The 12,138-nt window shown below is 36.0% G+C and overlaps 1 protein-coding gene across 14 annotated transcripts in view; it reads left to right on the top strand.

Annotated features, from left to right (window-relative positions):
* Positions 1–12,138, top strand: part of pcbp3 (poly(rC) binding protein 3) — an 84,114-nt gene that overhangs the window by 18,180 nt on the left and 53,796 nt on the right. For 11 of the 14 annotated variants that reach the window (XM_046844038.1, XM_046844021.1, XM_046844030.1 and 8 more), the window contains 2 exons: positions 10,247–10,319; positions 10,434–10,547. The gene's annotated coding sequence lies outside the window, so the exon portion shown is untranslated. Of the gene's footprint in view, positions 1–10,246; positions 10,320–10,410; positions 10,556–12,138 lie in introns of all 14 variants that reach the window. The other 3 variants (XM_046843956.1, XM_046843966.1, XM_046843946.1) reach the window with 2 other exon arrangements.

Here is a 12,138-nt window from a genome sequence, read left to right as displayed (position 1 = left end):
GGCTACTTATATCCAATTTTATTTATATAATATTATCCCTTGTGAAAATATACTAAAATAGTTGCTAACATTTGAGGGGTATGTATGTATGTATGTTTGTATGTATGTATGTATGTACAGTATATACTGTATATAAGTACTACTACAGTACTGCTGTAGTACATTCCTAGCTCAAAAGGAATGGATAAAATTACTGCCCTATGAGTTCAAGCACAATTTTTAAAGCCCTGCCATTTATTATTAATAGTCACAATATAAATAGTTTAGGTCCTATTAATATTGCATGACTGCAAGGCAAAAAATTTGAGTGATTGCTGGTAAATTTGATGACAGTGTTTCGAGGCTAACTTACTGCTGGTAATAATTATAAATAAATATGCAGAATGTTATTCGGCTTTGTGTTATGCAGTGTTTTGCAATTGTAGGATGCATTGTTTTAGACATTCACAAAAATTTCATTTACAATATCTCAGAGTGACATTCTGCATAAAATATGTGTGCATCACTATTATTATTTATTCCACGGTGAATTTTTAAATCTGCTTAGTCAGAACATGTTGATTGAAATTTCCTATAACAGCAGCTCTGGCTGTAGTTCCAGTAGTGAGAAAATCACAGGTTTGTTTTTATAGGTTTGAGTTTAATGATATAGATTACACAGGGAGTTGTATGACAGATGCTTCACATGCATTCAGTTTATTTTAGTACATTTAGAGGGCATATTTAGTGCTAGTGCTTTATAAAAGTCAGAGGAAAGTGATCTTTTTTCTCGTTGGCTTTAAAAGAAAAAATAGAGGTTTGTGAAGGGGTGACTGTTTATAGCTTCTGTATAATAATTGATGACAGAAGATGTTCCACAACATTAAATGTAACTATAAATGGATAAATGTACACCCCATATTGTTTTTGTTTCTTGCATAAAAAATGTCAATTAATTTCTAGTACCATCAGTATTGATGTTTATTGCACTGCTGCCAAAGACTTCTCTTTGCATACTTCAGTGCTTTTCTATTTTTACAAGGAAATATTCACAGGGCCAGATCATGGCATCAGCATATTTAGCCTCCTGGTGCTGAGGAGATGTGCAAAAGCCCATTCATGTTAGGACAAGACTGTAGCATTAGTCAAGAGTCAAGAAGCTTTTATTTTCATTTCAACCATATATAGCTAATGCAGTACACAGTGAAATGAGACAATGTTTCTCCAGAACCCTGGTGCTACATAAATCAACAGAAAGCTACATCACACAACATAGAGCTACATAACAGGACACAGAGCTAAGGACTAAAGTTAATAGTCCTAGCCACATAAAGTGCATCGTGTGCAACCTGGTGCAACCAGTGCAAGAGAAAAGACCAGACAATACACATTACACACATACACATATAATCATGTGCAAAAGAGAAATATAAACTAGAGTGTACTTGTAAACATAAACACAATGTTGTGCAGAACAGCAAGAGCAGCAACTGAGAGGTGTGCAAAACAGCATGTAAACAGTTATAATATGATTATAATATAATATGGGTGGTGCTGTGGACATGGATGTGTATGAACTGAAACTAGCATTGAGTGTGTGTTTGATTTCCGGTTGTCAAGTCGAGTCAAGTCAAATTATTTCTATAGCGCTTTTTTTTAAAGAGAATTTTAAGAGTTAAGGTGAACGATGTGTTCCTTATGAGCAGCCATGATGACTGTGGCAAGGAAAAACTCTCTTAGATGTTATGAGGAGAGGAACCAGACTCAAAAGGGGAACCCATCCTCATTTGGGTGACATCAAAAATGTGATCATAAATCTTTATACAATACAGAACACTGGAGAGTGAGAACTAACATGAGTACTGGAGTGTAAGATTATGAGTAATGTTCTTTCTACAGTCTTTTACAGTCATTTGTGGTTATAAAACCAGGAGCTACTGAGCAACTCATAAAATAGCTCAACATTTGCGATCATCACAGATCCTAACCAGCTTCTCCATGCCAGAGCCTTTAAACACTCAAAGAGGTCCAGTGGCCAAACTCCACATGAAGTGGGATCCAATTGGCACTGGTACGTCTCTAGATGGTTCGGGATGTTTGCGGGGGTCGGCATCTACTTCTTTAAAGGTCCACAATCTTCATAAGGTGGGACGTGACTGGAGCTGGTGCAACTTTAGGATGGGTAGAGAAAGAGAAGCAGTGGAAGGGAATTACCGTAGCTGCTGTTCATGATATTAACAGCACAAGTTGATAATGTGCATTTGATCAGATGTGTTATGTGTAGGCTTTGCTAAAAAGATACGTTTTAAATCTGCACTTGATACGGGAGAGTGTGTCTGAACCACGAACACTGTCAGGAAGACGATTTAAAAGTTTGGGAGATAAATGTGAGAATGCTCTACCAACTTTAGTGGACATTGTTATTCTAGGAACTACTAGAAGTCCAGAGCTTTAAGATCTCAGGGAGCGTGATGGATTGTAGCGTGTTAGAGGACTGATAAATAATTGGGAGCTAAACCATTTAGGGCTTTGTGAGTAAGTAGTAGTAGTCGATTCAAAACTTAATAGTTAGCCATTGTAGGGATGATATGATTGGGGTTATAAGATCATATTTTCTCGACCTTGAGAAAACTCTGGCTGCTGCATTCTGGACAAACTGTAGCTTGTTTATTAATGATGCAGGACAACCACCTAGTAATGCATAACAATAGTCTATTCTGGAGGTCATGAACGCATGGACGAGCTTCTCTGCATCAGATATAGACAACATGTTTCTTAGCTTAGCAATATTTCTAAGGTGGAAGAAGACCACCTTCCGTTTTTGTAACATGGTTGATATGATTTTTAAAAGACAGGTTGGTGTCCAAAATAACTCCCAGGTCTTTTATTGTTGAAATCAGTAAAAAACAGGTTGTAACAGTTAGCTCTCCCTCTGGCTGCACGATCATTTAATCAACCCCTGATACTTTGCCCATTTTTTGTTGCTTATAGATGCAGACCTTTAACTCAAACTCAAAAGTTCAAAACACGAACTAAGCCATATTTCCTGTTTCTGAAAAAAAAAACTGGGTGGGGAGGAGTCTACTTATTATATAGTTTATCCTTTAAGACATCAGACTCCCTTTAGGAAAGTGTAAGTAACCATAATTGTCTGTAAGTGTATGGCTCCAGTATTCAAACATCAAAAGATTTAACCACAGCTCATCTTCTGTAAAACATTCTATCTTCCTAATATCTTTTATAGTTTGTGTAATGGGTGAATTTATGTTGTTATTGTTGCATAATTTGAGGATGGACAGGATTAGAAATGAGTTTATTGGAGGGACAGTGCATGTACAATGTTTTGGAGACCAAGTGAAGGACGCGAGGTTGAGATGGTTTGGACATGTGCAGAAGAGGGACATGGGGTATATCAGTAGGAGAATGCTGAGGGTGGAGCTGCCAGGAAAAGAGGAAGCATTAGATAGGAGGTTTATGGATGTGGTGAGGGAAGACATGCAGGTAGTTGGTTTGAAAGAGGCAGATGAAGAGGACAGGAGGGGTATGGAGACAGATGATCCGCTGTGGCGACCCCTAATGGGAGAAGCCGAAAGAAGAAAAAGAAGATTGTTACATAATTTAAACTGCTCTTTGACATACATTCTAAATGTGTTGCTAGCTATTTTTTTTTATTCTTTTCTTAGTACAGGGACAAGACTGTTGCCTGTTATCACATTGATTTAAAAACAAATCTATTTGGTCTGTGATGAATAAGCTTTTATTTTAAGTGTATTTTATTTATTATGTTAATGTTAGGATCCTAAGTGTTACAGAATAGTGCTCTCCTGCCAACAGGTGAATACAAGTTTGACTTCTTGTAAGGCTACAGTCATCTATGGGTTCAAGTTCAAGGGAGCAAATCTGGTCATTTTCCATGAGAAGAATTGCCTACTCTCTCCTCTATTTATGAGCTCAACAATGTAGAGGATGCGAATGGCAATTCAGTATCTTCCACTTTTTGTCTTGTCTTGTCTGTTTTTTTCTTGTTTAGTCCAAGCTGAATGTATAGTTTTATTTATGTCTGTACTTTGAGAGTCACTAACAGCTGGACACAACTTCCTTGTGTGTGTCAATACACTTGGCCAATAAACCTGATTCTGTTTCTATAATTGCATGTAGATAAAAAAAAATGTGTTTTATTTGTCTTTTATTAGAGCAGTTGAAATTTAGTACTTTGAGTAAAATTATCTCATACTGACCACTGGATGTTCAACATGGCACCTCATGGCAAAGAACTCAATGAGAATTAGAATTGTTGCTCTCCACAAAGATGACCGAGGCTATAAAAAGATCCGTAACACCCTGAAACCATAAGTTTTCCAAGACGGGTTCCACTCAGAACAGGCCTCACAAGGGTCATTCAACGAAGTTGAGTCCTCTTACTGTGCATCAGGTGCAGAAGCTGGCTCTAAAAAACAGGTACATAAATGCTGCCAGCATTGCTTTAGTGGTTGCAGTAGTGGAAGGTCCGCTTGTCAGTGCTCAGGCCATACGCCGCACACTGCAACAAGTCAATTTGCATGGCCGTCATCCCAGAAGGAAGCCTCTTCTGAAGCTGGCTCAAAAGAAAGCCTGCAAACAGTTTGCTAAAGACAACCCGTCCAAGAGCATGAATTCCTGGAACCATGTCCTGTGGTCTGATGAGATTAAGATAAAATTGTTTGGCTCAGATGGCGTCTAGCATGTGTGGTGACACCCTGGTGAGGAGTACCAAGAGTAATTATGTGTGGCCTACAGTCAAGCTTGGTGGTGGTAGCATTAAGGTCTGGGGCTGCATTATTGCTGCTGGTGGAGCTTCTGGGGAGCTGCGGTTCATTGAGAAAAACATGAATTCCAACATCTACTGTGACATTCTGAAGCAGAACATGTTGCCCTCCCTTTAGAAACTGGGCCAAACGGTGGTTTTTCATCATAATAATAATGACACCAAATAAACTGCCTTGCTGAGGAAGCTGTAGGTGAAGGTGATGGAGTGGCCAAATATGTCTCCAGACCTAAACCTTATTAAGCACCTGTGGGGCATCTTCAAACAGAAGGTGGAGAAGTGCCATGTGTCTAACATCCAACTGCTCAGTCAAGTCATTATGGAGGAGTGGAAGCGGATCCCAGAAACAACCTGTGGGGCTCTGGTAAATTCCATGCCCAGGAGGATTAAAGCAGTGCTAGATAACAATGGTGCTCACACAAAATATTGATGCTTTTGACACAGTTTTGACATGTTCAGTCATATTCAGGTTTATTTTTTAGACAATAATGGATGTATGTTGAGTTATTTTCAGAGGACTGGAAATCTGTACTGCTATACAAGCTGCACAATGACTACTCTAAAATATAACCGAGATTCTTTTCTTTTGTATTGCCCCTTGAGAAGATATACTGAAATGGTTGCTAAAATGTAAAAATGGCTTTCCAACTATTTTCAAAGCCATACTCTATAATGAAGAATTCTTCACCGCTTAGTTCTGACTTTCTCGTTTTATTGCCCATTGAAGCAGTTATAGAATGATTACCTCCATACTCTATTTGGACAAACATAAAAGCATTTTATTTGAGCCCTCTCTTATATAGATTGCTTGATGGTAACTGATTTTGCAGATCTACATTCCCACCCACATTTCAGTGTTTCTTTATGACCTGGCAGGGGTCAGGCCCAAGTGTATTAAAGATAGACTGCTAAAGCCAGAAAAATCCTAGAGAGAAGTATTAGCTTTTAGATATCATTAAACATTTATGAGGTGTGAGAGATGTGCTGAGTCTCCTTTTGCTGAACTTCAAGCTGTGTCCTAATAGATCATCACCTTGCGTGTGTCTCCCTGGTGTAGCCTTGTGTCAAACGAGATATCATACCCGGGGCTGTTTCAGAGAAAACAATTAACTTTCCTGCTCTCTGTACATTCTGTCTGACAATTTGAGCACCGAGGAACACACACCGAGTGTTTGATTACACATTTCGCCGGTAGACTACGAAGCCGATGAAATGCGGTACTCAGTTTTGACTTGAATATTATTGTTAATAATGAGCATGTTGTCAAAGGAACATAAGATGTGATGGATTTGTGCTGTGACTGTCTCACAGATTTCCTTGATTAAGTGGCCTCTCTTCATGTTTTCGCATATTAGGGATGACAAAAATCAAATGCCTTTCTGGGTAATGGCAATGCAGAGTTACATAGACGGTCTGGTTCAGAAAACCTTGTGCTTTTGACAGATTTGTGTTTTTTGTCTGGCTATGATACTGACACTGTAGCCTGTCCACACATTTTAGAAGGGAATGCAATAAAGGTTACAGAAAAAACACTAACTGTGGACTGCACGTTTCAAATAACAGTAAAATTAGTCAAAGAAAAACACAAAATTCACAAATACTGTGTAATTAATGAAAGAAATTATGGACTCTAGAGGCATAGTTTGGTTTAAAGGAGGCTCAACATAAACAATTAGCATGTTCACTTCCCTCACATATGTTTATGCTACTGCTTTTACTGCCACAAACTTCAAGCAAACAGAGAACTTTGAAATCAAACAACCGACTCCAGTGTACTGATGCAAGCAACTCTATTATATTTGCTCCATTTTCAAGCTGGGTTTGAAACAGGAGCTTTGGTGTTTGTGTATGAACTAAACCCTTGAAAGTTGTTTTTGGAATGTTACGTTATCGTTGATGTATTTTTATAAAAGAGAGGATTGTGTTTGCATTTTGATCTGTTCCAGGATAAATTGCTACATAAAATTACATTAATGTACTGGCTTTTAAGTTTTGCTCCTCACTCTTTACTGATGAATGAGTTTGGTTTAAAGAAAAGAAACAGAGCTTTGATGGTTATATGAATCAACAGAAGCTTTATATAGTCATAGTGCAGAAAGTAGCATTGTTGCCTTACAGTTCTAGGGTTCAGGTTCGATCCTGAACTCTTGTTATTATCTGATAGTTGTGTATGCATGGGTTTCCTCTTATTGCCCTAAAAATCCACACTAGTAGGTGGATTGGCTAGGAGTTGTTCCCTAGACTCCGTGTACTGAGGTCCTGGCCAGGATAAAACTCTTACTGTAGATGAGGTAGGTATGATTTATTAGGTCTGCATGAATTGTATAGTAAAATACCTTTCAGGCAAATGAGGTGGCCACTCCCCTGAATGTATTTTTATATTTATATAATAAAGAGACAGTGTTGCCAGACTCGGCTGCTCCAATCCATTCTTTGGATTGAAGACATAAATGTCTTTGGCTTGTCCTTGCTATATATCTTATGTAAAATTTTGGCTACAGTATATTTTAGTCTAAGTATGTAAGGTTTGGATTTCAAATCTGAATCGTAGGAAAGGCAGTCATGTCATCTGGCAACCTGGTGAATAGCAGGATAAGGTGATGTAATTAATATAATATTTAAATATCAATGGTAAAAAAAACCTTCGCACAAGCTTGCCACTGAAAAGCGCTGTAAAAATATTTTTAATGCATAGACATCGTTTAATGTTACATGTTACACTGTACACCACTGTACACAGCTTTCCTGCTAGTCTTGCCTATTGGAAATCCTCCTTCTGGTCAGCAGCTCATAAAAAAAAAATACAAAAAAATATCCATTAATGAGCATGATTATAATCACCACTATGCAGAACTGCTGGAACCCAGAAGCAGAGTTCAGAATTCTGAATACGTCTGTTTTGATTTGTAGCATAATATTTTGTGCCAATAGAGGGCAGTCTGTCCTAATTTTAGGCATACTGGTGCATTACATGAACTACAGTATATTCCCTTGCTTATCCCTGGACTCTTCTACACAAAATGCTTATACCGAATGTTTATTCTAACACACTTAAACTGTACTGATTAATAATCATGCTATCCAGTGTAATCTTAAAGAAGACGAGATCTGATTTTCCTCTCAGTTTTACTCCTGGCTCTTTAAACTAAATGTGCATCCGGACCTTTTATAAATCAGTGGAAAAGTGCTGTAATATGTGCTAGACAAAAAAATGTATTGTATTGATGTAGTCTATAATTAAGGTGGCTGTCAAATATTTGGAAAAACCTAGTCTTTTATAGTTTTTAAACCACAGATTCATGTTCCTTTTGCTTATTTGCAACAATGTAGGTAGTTTAACAGTATGAAGATTTTTCTTTGACCAAGCAAATATATAAATTAATAGATGTTAAACTTAATTTTTAGTAATAAATCCTCCCTTAGCATTAACAACTTTACACACTCTTGGCATACGGACATTTTGTTTCTCCAAACATTCAGCTGAAATACTTTGACATGCCTCTTGTATGTGTCAAGATACTGTATATACACAAATTTATCATAACAGAGTATTTTTAAAACTTATACTATCAAACTAAAGATATAGGTCAAGGATTAGGAATGCTATAAATCTAAAATCTTTTATATATTTGTTATAATTATGTGAAGACTTATATTGCCCACTTAAGTGCCAAGTACAAGTCTTTGCCTTTTTCAGAAGTTCAATTTGGATGTTTTGGTATTTTAAGTCTGATATTGTCAGCGTGTCAATGGGAACTTAGATGAACCAGTAGTGCAGCTGTAGTTTTTTGTAGTTGGATTAGTTTCAGAGGTCTGATGGTTCAGATAAGAAGACTTGCCAAGTCTCCAACATGTTGCAGAAGTTCCATCTTGAAATTAAACAAAAATATTAAATGAATTGATTACACCCTTATTTCTGTTTCATCAGAAAAGTTTACTTCAATATTTATTACTCCCACTATTTTCATCGTAAGTACTTTATATTTAACTGCGTTTTTCCTTTATACAGGTTTGTAGATCTTGAAAAGGTAAAATTCTACCTTAACAGTTTAAATTCACTGTATAAAAATAGCTGCATTAGATGGCAGTGTGCAGTCAGGGCAGTACTGAGGTGTCATTTTTCACTCTAACAGCTGATAGTGTTCATTCATTATTACTCTCTGTCTCAATCTCACCCTTTTTAATATTTTATATAACCATAAATATCCTTTTGTTTAGGACAACAGTTTTTTAGCACACACCTGATTTCAGGCTCTGAATCAGAGAAGAGAATGTAATTAGTGAATTGAGGCTGTTAGTTAAAGCTAATGTCTGTTCAGCTACTGTTGTGCACCATGAGTTTTATTAAGTACCTGTAATAGACATTGCAGTGTAGCGCATCATCGAAGTAAGAGCACATGAATGCTTGTGTTAAATCATTATAGGAAAAATAATTGCTAACATATATTACTTCAGTAACCACATTTATTCTTTTTCAATAATAGTTTTATCCTGGTAAGGTGGATTTGGACCAGAGCTTAATCCTACAGAGTAGGTAGAAGAAAGAGAGAAAGGATCAAAAACATTTCAAACTCCATTACTGAGTGGGGAAGCATTATCTATTCGGATTGTCCTTCCATCATTTAGCAGGATATCTCAAGAATGAGTGGTATAGGTTTATTTGCAATTATCGATGTAACTATCAGATGAAATGATAAGGTTTGATTCGAATAGCATCAGGGCCACAGCAAGGTCTAATGTCTGAAATAGTTTTTCTACAATAGCTCACGTTTGTAGTATATTTATATTTCTGGCATGCAGGTTAGTTGCAAGAAAGACTATCCTTGTTAGAAGGCATCATCTTCTGTAAAGTCCTTATTTTTAAAAAGTCCCTCTCCCCCATTCAATTATATTTATTGAGTTTGCAGTTAATTTGTGAATCACCACAAGCGTACTGTTAAAACACACACAAAGCTTGCAGGATATTCAGGAAAATGTAAACTTTACCTTTTAGTATAAGTGTCGGAAATTTGGATAAAAGTACAACTTCAGTGAGACTTGTATCTGTCTCACCTTGAAACCTTTACTAATAAAGTGTAGATTTTTATTTACAAATTCAATAACTGCCCTAAGACATTTATTTTATGTGAATTTAAATAAAAACAGTTTTTTTCCCCTTCCATCCCACAGGAAAATGCTAATTTGATTGCCGACATGATACAAAGATGCTGGAAGGGAAAAACTGTCAGTCAGAATAACAACTTACATTACAATCTTAACATTAAACATTAATGAAATTGAACAAAACAAATAGATCTTTGTAGAATGTTCTTCTGAGAATTTGTTGTTGCCATCAACAAAGCATCATTAACCTATTAATATACTTGCTTTTCCCTACTTATTAATTATTAATTTACAATATTGATGAGTTTTATACCTAAACAGTTGAAGTAACATTCTTTTTGATGTTGTTTTTATTTTCAGGACTGCCTACTGCAAAGAGGAAAAAGAAGGAAATTTGTATCTACAAATCCCTTTAGAAGAAAACAAGGCGTAGGTAATAATACATTCTATCAGTTATGAATGTTGGTAAGTTATTTTGATTCATAATTAATTCTCTCTTCATTTCACGCTTACCTTATCTACAGTATCTCGCCCCCCTTTCCTATAGGTAGTAAAACTGTACTGAACAGACTGATCTTTCTTCAGTCTTCTGGAAGTGTGGCAGCACCTGGTCACATGACCTGGAAGAGAAAAGCCAGGAGACCTTTTGGATCCCTCTCTGGTTAGACTGTAATTATGCTTATTCATTTGTTTGACTCATGGGGCTCTGTGTGTGTGTGTGTGTGTGTGTGTGTGTGTGTGTGTGTCTGTGTCTGTGTCTGTGTGTGTGTGTGTGTTTAACAGAAAGCAGAGATACAGTACTCTTAAATAGACTTGAAAACAGTGATATAGGGCTACAATGGAATCTCTTTCAACAATTTGACAACGAAACTATTAGGATTAAGCAATGCATTATATATTGTTCTTGTTATAAGAATAATAATGTGCGGCAAAAAATGTCTTTCACCTTATATCATTTCTTAACAGCAAAGATTAAAGTGTATAAGTGATTAAAGTATATAAGTCTCTTCAAAAAAGATAATAGCGCCTAATTGAGGTCTGGTGATAGACTTGGTCAGTCTTAAACCTTTTTGTTCTGTTGGCAGCGTGTTTTTTTATCATTGTCTTGCAGAGGTGGCAAAAGTACACACATCCATTACTTAAGTAGAAGTACAGATACTCATGTTTTAAAATACTTGGGTAAAAGTTGAAGTACTGATTAAACTTTTTTACTCAAGTGAAAGTAAAGAAGTCTTGGCTCTGACATGTACTTAAGTAAAAAGTAGTTATTACTTCTACCTGTTTTAGCTGTTAACTGGACCTCACATCATATTAATATTAGATAGATAGATAGATAGATAGATAGATAGATAGATAGATAGATAGATAGATAGATAGATAGATAGATAGATAGATAGATAGATAGATAGATAGATAGATAAGAAAGAAAGAACATTGTCATTGCATTGTACAGGTACACAGCAACGAAATGCAGTTTGGCATCTACCAGAAGTGCAAAAAGTAGCAATCGTGCAAATAGTACAGATAAATATGTATCATATGTACAGCATGTGATATATATGTAAGCATATGTACAGTGATTAAATATAAAGGCTATAACAGTGCAGAGACGTGTGGACATTAAGAGCCTTTGCTATGTTTCCACACGGACAGTTAATGAGGTGATACCGGAGAAAGGGCACCTCGTCAAGTCAAGAAGCTTTTATATATAATTATAGACATTTTACAGATTTGAATGATGTATTGTTTTTATCTGTACGATCAATAAAGACAGTCATTTAGGTTCATTTCGCCATTATGAGGGAAAAACCCACAAAACGCCACCCAGAGGGTAAATTGTGTAAAACATGGCGGATTTGGTGTTTGATTTGAGACTTGGCGCAGAAATAAAACAAAAGTTTACTGATTAAAATTATTTTTCGGTGGAGTTTATTTATTTATTTTATATCTAAGTAAAGAAGGGACGTCGTGAATAAGTGTATGTTTTGCTGGAGGTTTTAATTTCGCCTCTTTTATATTTAGTTATTTATTTATGTATTTATACTTTTTATAAAAATGGTAAAAACAGAAATTGATAGCACGTTACTAACATTTAGTGCCGTTTAAAATAATTTGAATTTTGACAGCCAAATATATATATATATATATATATATATATATATATATATATATATATATATATATATATATATTAATACAAAACTAATTAAAAATGTTGTTACCTAATGAATGTATCCAGGCTGAAGATCCAC

The sequence above is a fragment of the Silurus meridionalis genome, chromosome 3 (assembly GCF_014805685.1).
Source record: "Silurus meridionalis isolate SWU-2019-XX chromosome 3, ASM1480568v1, whole genome shotgun sequence".
NCBI lineage: Eukaryota > Metazoa > Chordata > Actinopteri > Siluriformes > Siluridae > Silurus > Silurus meridionalis.
This window is presented reverse-complemented; position numbering and strand designations above follow the sequence as displayed.